The 10216-nt window shown below is 33.9% G+C and overlaps 1 pseudogene; it reads right to left on the bottom strand.

Annotated features, from left to right (window-relative positions):
• Positions 1-7486: 7486 nt before the first annotated feature.
• Positions 7487-8782, bottom strand: LOC110918789 (annotated as a pseudogene).
• Positions 8783-10216: the final 1434 nt, after the last annotated feature.

Genomic DNA, 10216 nt, shown 5'->3' with positions numbered 1-10216 from the left:
ACTTCACTTCACCTCACCCAAATGGTCTAATCACTCTAACTCCACCTAACCTTATTTTTTAGTGGTTTTTATTTTGAAAAAGGAAAGAAAATTAATTTAATCTTTTAACATGTTAACAAGTAACTTCTTTAACGTCTCTTAACACAAAAAGAAGTGATATGCAACACTTGTTAGCATGCTCAATGTGTTAGCCACGAGACCTAAAAAGTTGAATAGTAATTGTGTGAGCGGATTAATATAATATAAGGGTACTAATAATATATAATCATATATATCTAGGGGATAGAAATGAAAATTAAATTAGATTAACCACTCAGCCAACTAATGAAAAAAGAAATAGAAAAATGTCAATTGTTGCGCGTGGTGATAAGTTGGTCCCGACCAAAATGCCATGCGGCCACTGAATAGCTGAGTGTGCATCTTTAAATTATTCATCTTTGGCATATATCCATTAACAACCTCTCATGCGCATGTCTAATATGCCTCCCTCCCTCCATCAATCAAACCCCACTCCCGCATCCTCTTGCTTACACTTGTACCCACCAACGTCAACTAATTTTGTTTTCCTATATTATATTATTAGGAAATACAAACATAATAATATATAATATTACACGTATAATATTAGAACATGCCGGGCAGCTAGGAATATGACTAAACTCGCTTTGGGTTGGCATAGGCTAGCTAATCAATACATATTTCCAAAAGAAAATCAAATAATTTTAATAATTAGCTAATTTCATAAAAACATATTGTTAAGAAGTTTAACCGCTTCATTGATTCATATAGCTAACAAGTTTAAAATTGTCTATTTTCATATTCTATCTATTTGATGTTATGTATATAGATAGCACGGGGTAAGATCAAACAAAAAGTTTATTTTGCCTAAATAGGATGACAAAACCATTCATTTTCTAAATCAATGGTTAAGATGAAAATGTCGGAAAAAAGAGGAATATAAGGGTATTTTGAGAAAACTCATATTTATTAACTTTTTCTCTCCACATGCAAGTAACATGCATATTCAACCTCCATTTTTTAAATGTTTATAATTTTTTATACGACATTATTTTTTTATAAAAATTTCACCGTAAAAATCGAGCGTCTTTTTATCTTTAATTTCAGTACCATATTGCTATATAAATTATGACGACTAAAAAAACTCATAAAAAGTGTTGCATTTCTATGTTATATAGCATTTTTTATAGGTTTTTAAACTACATTTTTTTGCTGAATGTTTTTTTTTTGTCTTAAAATTTTTTTCTGAAAATTTTTGTGCTGGATTTTTTGTATTACATTTTTTTGTGCTGAAATTTTTTGTGCTATATTTTTTTGTACTAGATTTTTTTATGCTATAATTTTTTGTACTAGAATTTTTGTGTTATACTTTTTTATACTAATTTTTTATGCTAGATTTTTGTCATAGATTTTTTTAGAAAATAAAAGGGGGCCACATGTTATTTTCACACTTCTACTTAGGCTTGAGGGTATGGTTGGAGTCCTCTAGGGGCTTTATCACGCTACGTAAACGACACGTAGGATCCACCTCAGCCATGGGGCTTTATCACGCCCCCCTTTAAATTGCATGGTGTGGGATGGAGCCCCCTTTACACCATAGCGCTCCCTTTAACCTATCTCAGCCACCTTTTCTTCCCCTTATAGCGCCCCTCTCTCTCGTTAACATGTTGGCGACACCACCATGCCCCCCCCCCCTAAGATGGCGGTGTGGTTGTATAGCGCCTAGGGGCGCCATAGATGGTGATGTGACGAGGGTGACGCCCCAACACCCTCCAGCCTTATAAGGACCAAAATGTTTTAGTACCAAAATGCACTTTCTTCCTATTTATAAGAAATGCCACATGTAATCATTACAGTTCTTCTTAGGCTACTTAAGTAAAATCTCATTTTTAGTGGATCCTTCCCTATCTAGGAAAAAAAAAATTTATTAGTATTATTATTATTTTTATTATTGTCATTATTATTGTCATTATTATGATTATTTTAAACGACAAATTTATTTTAATCTCTGTCATCTATGTCCTATGTGATTTGAATCCAAGACGTCTCTTTTTAAATCCAGATTTTTAAATGCTTTGAGTTTTATGATGAATTTAAGATATGTTTGGCTTAAAAGTAGAGTAAATATAATCTATACTATATAATAAAAGAAAACTGTTTTGGGACACTTGTCATTCTCTCATTTAATTGATTAAAATTATTAATAATACTAAAAATAATAAGATTTAATCTAAACGAGTTAAATAGCTGAATTTAATTATATATATAAAACAGATATATTAATATCAAAAACTTTGCTTTCAAACTAAACCATAGACATGTGTCGTTTGAAACAAAATCCAAACAATAGTGAGTCCATCATTTGAAATCCCCATCCCAAACCACAGTGATCTCCAAGTTTCTTTTCTTCTACAAATCGTTATGTCCTTTTTTCAAGTAATTAACCAAGCTGTATTTCGTGATGTTTGACATCTAAATTTACCCTAAATTAATACAAATTCTTATTATTAATAATATTTAATCAAATCTAAAATTTAATCTAATACAAATTTTTATTATCAATAATATTTAATCAAATCTAATAAGAATTCATACGAACTCCAAAGTTGATATTAGATAGGAATAACAAAATAGTTCAAATTCGTATGTATTTAACTACATATAACAAATATATAAAAATGATCTATCTATAGTTAAGCTACATATCACAAATATATATAAATGATCTATCTATAGTTATGTGAAAAATAGAACGTTTTTATTATTGTTTACTAATTAAATGTATACGATAAAAAAAACTATAGAACGTTTTATTATTGTGTACCAACTAAATGTATACGATAAAAATAAGTGTAGAATACAAAAGTTTCTTAACGTGCGAAGCGCACACAACCACAAAGTAACATGCGTGATTTTCTGATGTTTGTTCATGCGTGATTAGGTTTCCTCATGCGTGATTATATGTATCGCTCATGCATGCTTATGTGATTTTCATTCACGCGTGATTATGTCTATTGTTTATGCGTGATTATGTGATGTTTGTTCATGCGTGATAAGGGTTTAATTTTTATAACATGCATAATTTACTCAAGTACGCTTTGCACTTAAGGGCTCTTGTACATTAACTGGCCTCATATATATATATATATATATATATATATATATATATATTATAAGAAAAAATATCTATTTTTTAAGGTTAACAACTGTTAGATTCGTTGTTGATCAAACAATAGGTAAATCATTTTTCATGTTTAGTAATCACATATGCATAAGCATGTCATGCGTCAATAAATAAATGCCCATGAGAAATATTTTATTACAATTGCATGACGTAATTAAACGACTTGATAATCAATGTACTTGTCAATTAAGCATGTACTTGCTAAATTTCACCTTTCAAAAAAAATGTACTTGCTAAATTTGCTATGCTTTATATAATACTAGCCTACGATCCCGCGACTTTCGCGGGTGGTTTAACACAAACATATAATATTTACCGGCATTGAAGCCCATGTATATCATCATTTTTTATAGGCCTTTCCAAACTTAGGCTTCACGTCTAAGGGTTAAAACAGATCACTTCTCTCTCCAAAAACTTGTTACATACCAGCGAACCTTTAATAGATCTACGAAAGTTCACTGTTTTCATCTTTTGATTGACATCAAGTTTATATAAACTTCAATATCTAAATTCTTATTTAAATTCATGTAGTTTAAGATTCCGCGAGTTTCACGGGTGGCTTAACACAAACATATAGGGCATGTTTGGCTTAGCTTATTTTCAACTTCTTCAAAAGGACTTTTGGAAAAAAAAAGTCAGGAAATCATGACTTTTGCCCAAAACAAAGGACTTTTGCCTAAAATAAGGAAAGCCAAACACCAAAAAAAAGGACTTTTGCCTTCAAAAAGAACTTTTGCCCTCAAAATAAGGAAAGCCAAACATGCACATAATATCTACTAACTTTGAGATGAAATTCGTAATGAAAAAACTTTTCAATATAAATATATTGATTTAATAAATTAAACATAGACGTAAATTTATTGATTTACTCCATCTTCATGTTATCACCTGTGAATACTCACGGGTCGGATATTTAATGTTTTATTAAACATAATTATATATATATTTTAAAAACGAATAACGTGTAACGAATAAGGCTTGATAAGTCTATTTGTCTCGTAAAATATTACCATGAAAGCACCTCAATACAATTATCGATAATTGATAAAGTGTAAAAAACAAGCAATATTGTTTAATTGGCAACTAAATGTCCGAAACATAGTCACATAAATATAATCGCAAAATAAAATATGAAGTTGAAATATGGTGTTCAAACGATTTGCGTCAAAACAGTTCAACTCCAAACAGTTCGGTTCCAAATGGTTCGCGTCAAAATGTTTCGAGTCGAAATGGTATGGTATGGGTTGAAACCGTTTGGGTTGAAATGGTGCGGGATCGAAACGGTCGAATGCTCCATTGAATTTACTTTAATTTCTTCACGTATAGGAGGGATTTTAAATTCCGTTAGCTAAAGGAATTTGAAGGAATTCATGGCCAATTTCAATTCACTTGTCAACCAAACACATGAACATTGGAATTGAGATTCCAATTCCAACAAATTATGTGAACCAAACATCTTAAGAGATGAAATTCATATTCCAATTCCATTGAATTCCAGCGAACCAAACGCCCCCTTAGGATATACTCTTTTAGGATTCGATTATTATATTTATATTCTGAAACATAAAGTGTACCACTGAAACCAAGACTAAGAATTTTTTATTATTGGCTTATGAGAGATCGTCAACAATGGGAATGGCAATATAGGAAACGGGTCAACAGAACCTCAAAGAGACTTCCTTTTGGATCTGGCAATCTATAAACAAATTATGCAAATACGTTCCAAATCAATCAGTTTCCATTGTTGGATTGTGTATCGTCTAATCTCATTGATCTCCTCCTGGAGTCCAGTTGGTGAGCCCAACGGAAGTTCAAGAGCAACACATACATGATACTTGCTTCACATAAACGAACAGATTACAAGTCCTCAAAGAAGATTTGTGAAAAGTGCAGTGGTACCACCACAAGTGTATGGCCAACAACCTGAAAAAACAGATTAATAAATACAATAGCTCATTAAGACACTCATTTAAGCATAAGAACAATAAAAACACTCAACATACTATAATAACCGAAAAGTATCAAATTGTCTATGAAGAAAAGACCTTATGGAATGCAAGGAGCAGTACTTTACGCTAGGCCTGGGTTAGTGTTGTTGCGGTTGTATCAAAGGCTCATAAGCAAACCGAGTCCAAACTTCTGTGAATATTTTTAGCAAATCCACTCCAGTTCCGCCACTAACAGGAACTGTTTGTGGTGGTAGTGGTGGTGGTTGTATGGCGGCTTATCCATCCATGATGTTAAATATTATGTCTAGGGTCATCACACCCAACATTCAGATCAAAGTCCTGACCACCATCAGCGCCAGCCACCACACCTTTCGTTGGCTTGGTCCCTTCGGCCACGATCCCTTCCTCTTTCTCTACCTCTACCATTGCTCCTTAATTGACTTCCTTCGTTCTGCAACAAATCCAGTTATAAATGAATAGACCATAGCGGTTCAAATTAAAAAGATTAGCTAACAGAAGGAAAAGTCAAGTGGGTTAGAAATTTCCTTAGATTCATTTTTAATTGCATACAACGTCTTTAAGCATTTTACGCAAAGACTTAGATTGTTGTAATTATATTGTTTCTGTAATCGTATTCAACACATTAAATATCTAAATAAATAAATAAAATTAAATATCTGAATAGAGTAAGTTACGATTTTGACCCCTGTGGTTATATCACTTTTAGCCCAAAAATAATTTTTTAATATCTGAGCCCGCCCAACATCTTTTTTTCTAACTCTTTTGGCTCCTAACACTAACCCCATCCATTAAATGTTAGGGACCAAAAGGGTTAGAAAAAAGACGTTAGGGGCCAAAAAAGTTAGAAAAAAAAACGTTGGAGACTCAGATGTTAAAAAATTCTTTTTTGGGCTAAAGGGGTAAAAGTGATACAACCACAGGGGCCAAAATCATAATTTACTCATCTGAATAAATTAAAAATAAACAAAAAAATATGTACAGCAAGCATGTGCGCAACTTAAGTAGGGCGGGAGGGGGCGACCGACCCCCCGAACTTTTCGCTCAGTATTGGAGAGTATGTAGTTTTCGTATAGAAATTATTGGGTATATACGTTTTGGACCCCCCGGTTTTATATAAATTTTTAGGTCCGGTGACTTCCACCCGCCCGGTCGGAAATCTCAAACTTCGCTACTGCTTTGCAGTCAACCTGTACTAAAAGATGACTCATTTTAACCCGTCCATCTTGCCACCTCTAGTTTTCGGCAACCGTTCAGTTTGATCCAAACCAAACAACAAAACTGACTCACGTTGAAATCATGTATAAAAATTATATCTAATACAAACTGAAATATAATTTATATTTCAACCTGATGAAAACTATAAAAGACCTACAAAGATAATTTATATTTCAACCTGATACAAAACTATAAAAAGACCTACAAAACTCTGGCTAATATTATTTTTATGTATTGATAATTAAGTAGAGTAAAAAGCTCAAATACTCCTCTCCCCGGTGTATAATACGCCAGGTCAAATCTGGACATTTTAAAACAAATAATTATTCTCTTTTGTTTAACCGTTTTGACCCATTACTCAAAACCACTTGATACACAACCAATACCAAGACGCCACATAAAAACATTATATATGTGAAAGGAACATAAACGTGTAGCTTAGTTAATGATAAATTGATTACATATCTCCGTATGAGGAAACTAATAAGAATGCCTTACCTTCATCCGTAGTACAGATGAATCTTGATTCCTCTTACCGACCGGTTGACTTCCAGAAGTCTACTCAATTTAAATCCACGACAATTATAATGTCACCAAACCACAAAATCATACACATTAATACACTCGTATATTTCACGTAAAAAATAATATACAACTCGTATATCCTCGCAATGGCTGTGTAATTTATGTAGAAAAAGAACATAGTTAAATTCTAGCATAAATCGAATTTTGATTCCTATAGTATCTACAACTTCACACTCTGCAGTTCATACTTATCATGGTTTGATGCTATTTGTGTTCTACGTACTTTCCTTCAAAAGTTTCTCAAATATCTTCAAAACTTTTTATAGCCACAAGAAATTGTCAAATCAACATATAACTGGACCTCGAACAATGAGTTCAGTTCATTCGAGAAACGAATGAGATCATCGTTTAGAACATGTAATGGCAATGACTAAGAAAAACACTCCAATAAAGTGACATACTAATTAATAATCAGGGTGAAATAAGAATTGAGCTACTGTATTTCATCCACAAAAGGATGAACCAAAGTGAATTAACAATGTACGCAAAATTCATCAACGATAAAGAAGAGATACCAACCTAGAGTTTGTAAAATCTCTGAAAGAGTTGAATCCTGCTACAGTAATTGAACCCAACATTTAAACCCTAAGGCAATGCAATGCAACATCTTACACATCATAATCAATGCGCAAAAACTGTATCGTTTGTCTCGGTGGTCTATCAGGAATCGAACCAGGTTTGAACTTACAAGCCTCATGCCTTGCAAGTTCAGGTGGAACCGGACTATTGCTCTGTGTAAGCATCTGCTTAAGATCATAGAAAACATCTGTATCATGTAAAGTCAAGAACGTAGTAGCGGTACTTGTCTTCCCTGCACGCCTTGTACGTCCTATCATAGTTTATAACATGAGCCACATCATAGTTTATAACATGAGCCACATCTGGTATATCAATCCCACGCCTCGCAACATCAGTAGCAACCAAAACATTAAACCTTTTCGTCCTAAAACCTTCAAGACTGATTTCTCTCTGTTCCTGTGACTTGCCATCGTGTAAAGTTGTCACCCGGTAACTTGCTTTTTCCAACGTTTTCGACATAAAATCAGCAGACTTTTTAGTGTTTATGAACACAATCGCGGTCTTGTCTACCAAATCATCCAACAGCTTCTGTAACCTAGGCATTTGTTCAGATTCTTTAACCATGATAACGTGTTGCGTAATGAGATCAGTCGCTTTTCTCGCAGTTCCGATAGTCACAACAACAGGGTTTCTCAAGTACTTTCTAGCTAGCCTCTCAACAGCTAGAGGCATAGTTGCACTAAACATATAAGTTGTTCTATATATCCTCTTCTCGTCAAGCTCCTCATCTTCATTTTCGGGTTTAAAGTTGCTCGACGGCATCGCATCAAGAACACCCACAACTTGTGGTTCAAAACCCATATCAATGATACGATCCGCTTCATCAAGAACAACATAGTTACACTGGTTTAAAACCGCATAACGTCTTTCTAAACAATCGATCAGACGTCCAGGCGTCGCAATAACAACCTCACACCCTTGTCTAATCTTAAATCCCTGCTCTTCAATCGACTGCCCACCAACAATCGAAACAACTTTGATACCCAAATAATGCGCAAATTTAACCGTTTCTTCCTCAATCTGCTGTGCAAGTTCTCTAGTAGGTGCCATAACAACCGAATAAGGCCCCTCTGCCTCATTTTCCTAGCTAATTCAAGGAAGTCTAGTTATGTAAGTCAACATAGGAAGTACAAAAGCAGCCGTTTTACTTGACCCCGTTTCCGCAACACCAATCACATCTCGCTGTTGGAGACCAAGCGGGATCGCAGCCATTTAAATTGGCGATGGCGTCTTGTAGCCTGCTCTATCCACCACTTTCAAAAGTTCCGAGCTCAATTTACTCTCGGCCCAACTCCTCATTGGCCTGGGAATTCTCCAACCCAAACAACAAACAATTACAACAAACCAAATAAAAAACAGTAAAAACAAATTAAAGAAGGTACCTCAAGAACCATGACTGATGATTGCAGTGAATCGTAAGAACGATTAAAGAGCCAGATATTCCAAATGCAGACAAAAACAATTAAAAGCGTAAAGTTACAAATCTGAAACACAAATCATGTTTTTTTAAAAGCCTAAAAGTTGAACAAATGAACGAACGATTCTTTTAAAACCCTAAAGCATACCTTGGATGATCAAACATGAGTGGAAGAAGATGAAATGAAGCATAATCACGTTTACAGATTTATGGAAAGAATGATTTCCTCACAAATCACCTTGGATTGACGAATTAACCTGATCAATCACACAACATATACTTAGCGAGATGAACAAATTAACCTGATGGACCATCTTGTGCTTCAGATGAACAACATTCACAAGTCTCTGTGTTCTTTGCAAATTAACGATCGTTTGGACACAATATGCCCTACACGAAAACAAAAACCCTAATTTTAGTAGAGGAACAAATTGGAACACATCATTACGAAAACCATATGAGCGACATTTGTAAAATGCGCAACACCACCACACCGGATTACACATGGAAAAGTTAAAGCGAAAGGTACAAAGCAAATCGCAGAGCTATGTTACTAATTTATATAATATAAATAATAATCATTGGACCATTTTAATAGAAGTCACCATTTGCAACTATTTTCATTTGAAATATAAATGCTATGATCCAAAGGGTTATAACAAAGCAGAAACCACTGTATCAAGCCCTTGCCTTCCCAAGTGATTTTTTACTCGTCGACGGTAAAAATAGTGCAACCCGAATCTTACATTGTACCCATGTGCCCGTTCGTAGTTGTCCATCAGCAACCATACAAAATACAAAATAGCCATGAACATCCGCTCCATTGCTGTCATTTCAACAAAAAAAAGTCAACCTTCTTTTCACTTTAAGGGTCAAATTGACTACTTATCATGTACAAATTGACACTATAATGGTTGAAACTTAGTGGCAAACCTTTTATACGGTAGTCTTGTACTACATAGTTTTAAAAAATAATTAAAAAATAACCAGTTTGAAACTTCCATTATAAAGCAATTTAGAAAAATGATGTGTTTATAAAAGCATATGCAATTTAAACAGTTTGGCAAGTTCACAGTTTAATGTGAAGTTTCGTATACAACTAATGTGATCTTGACAATGAAACAGGATAGTTTTATTCGGTCGAAACAGACTTACCAAGTAGCTTTATGGGACAATTCATCAATCTGCAAGCTAGCTTGTGCTCATACGACCCATTTTCGTTAAAGTGTACCCTATAAAAAGATGAAT

This window comes from Helianthus annuus, chromosome 2 (assembly GCF_002127325.2).
Source record: "Helianthus annuus cultivar XRQ/B chromosome 2, HanXRQr2.0-SUNRISE, whole genome shotgun sequence".
NCBI lineage: Eukaryota > Viridiplantae > Streptophyta > Magnoliopsida > Asterales > Asteraceae > Helianthus > Helianthus annuus.
Note: the sequence above shows the minus strand (reverse complement) of the source record. Positions and strands in the feature narration are given on the sequence as shown.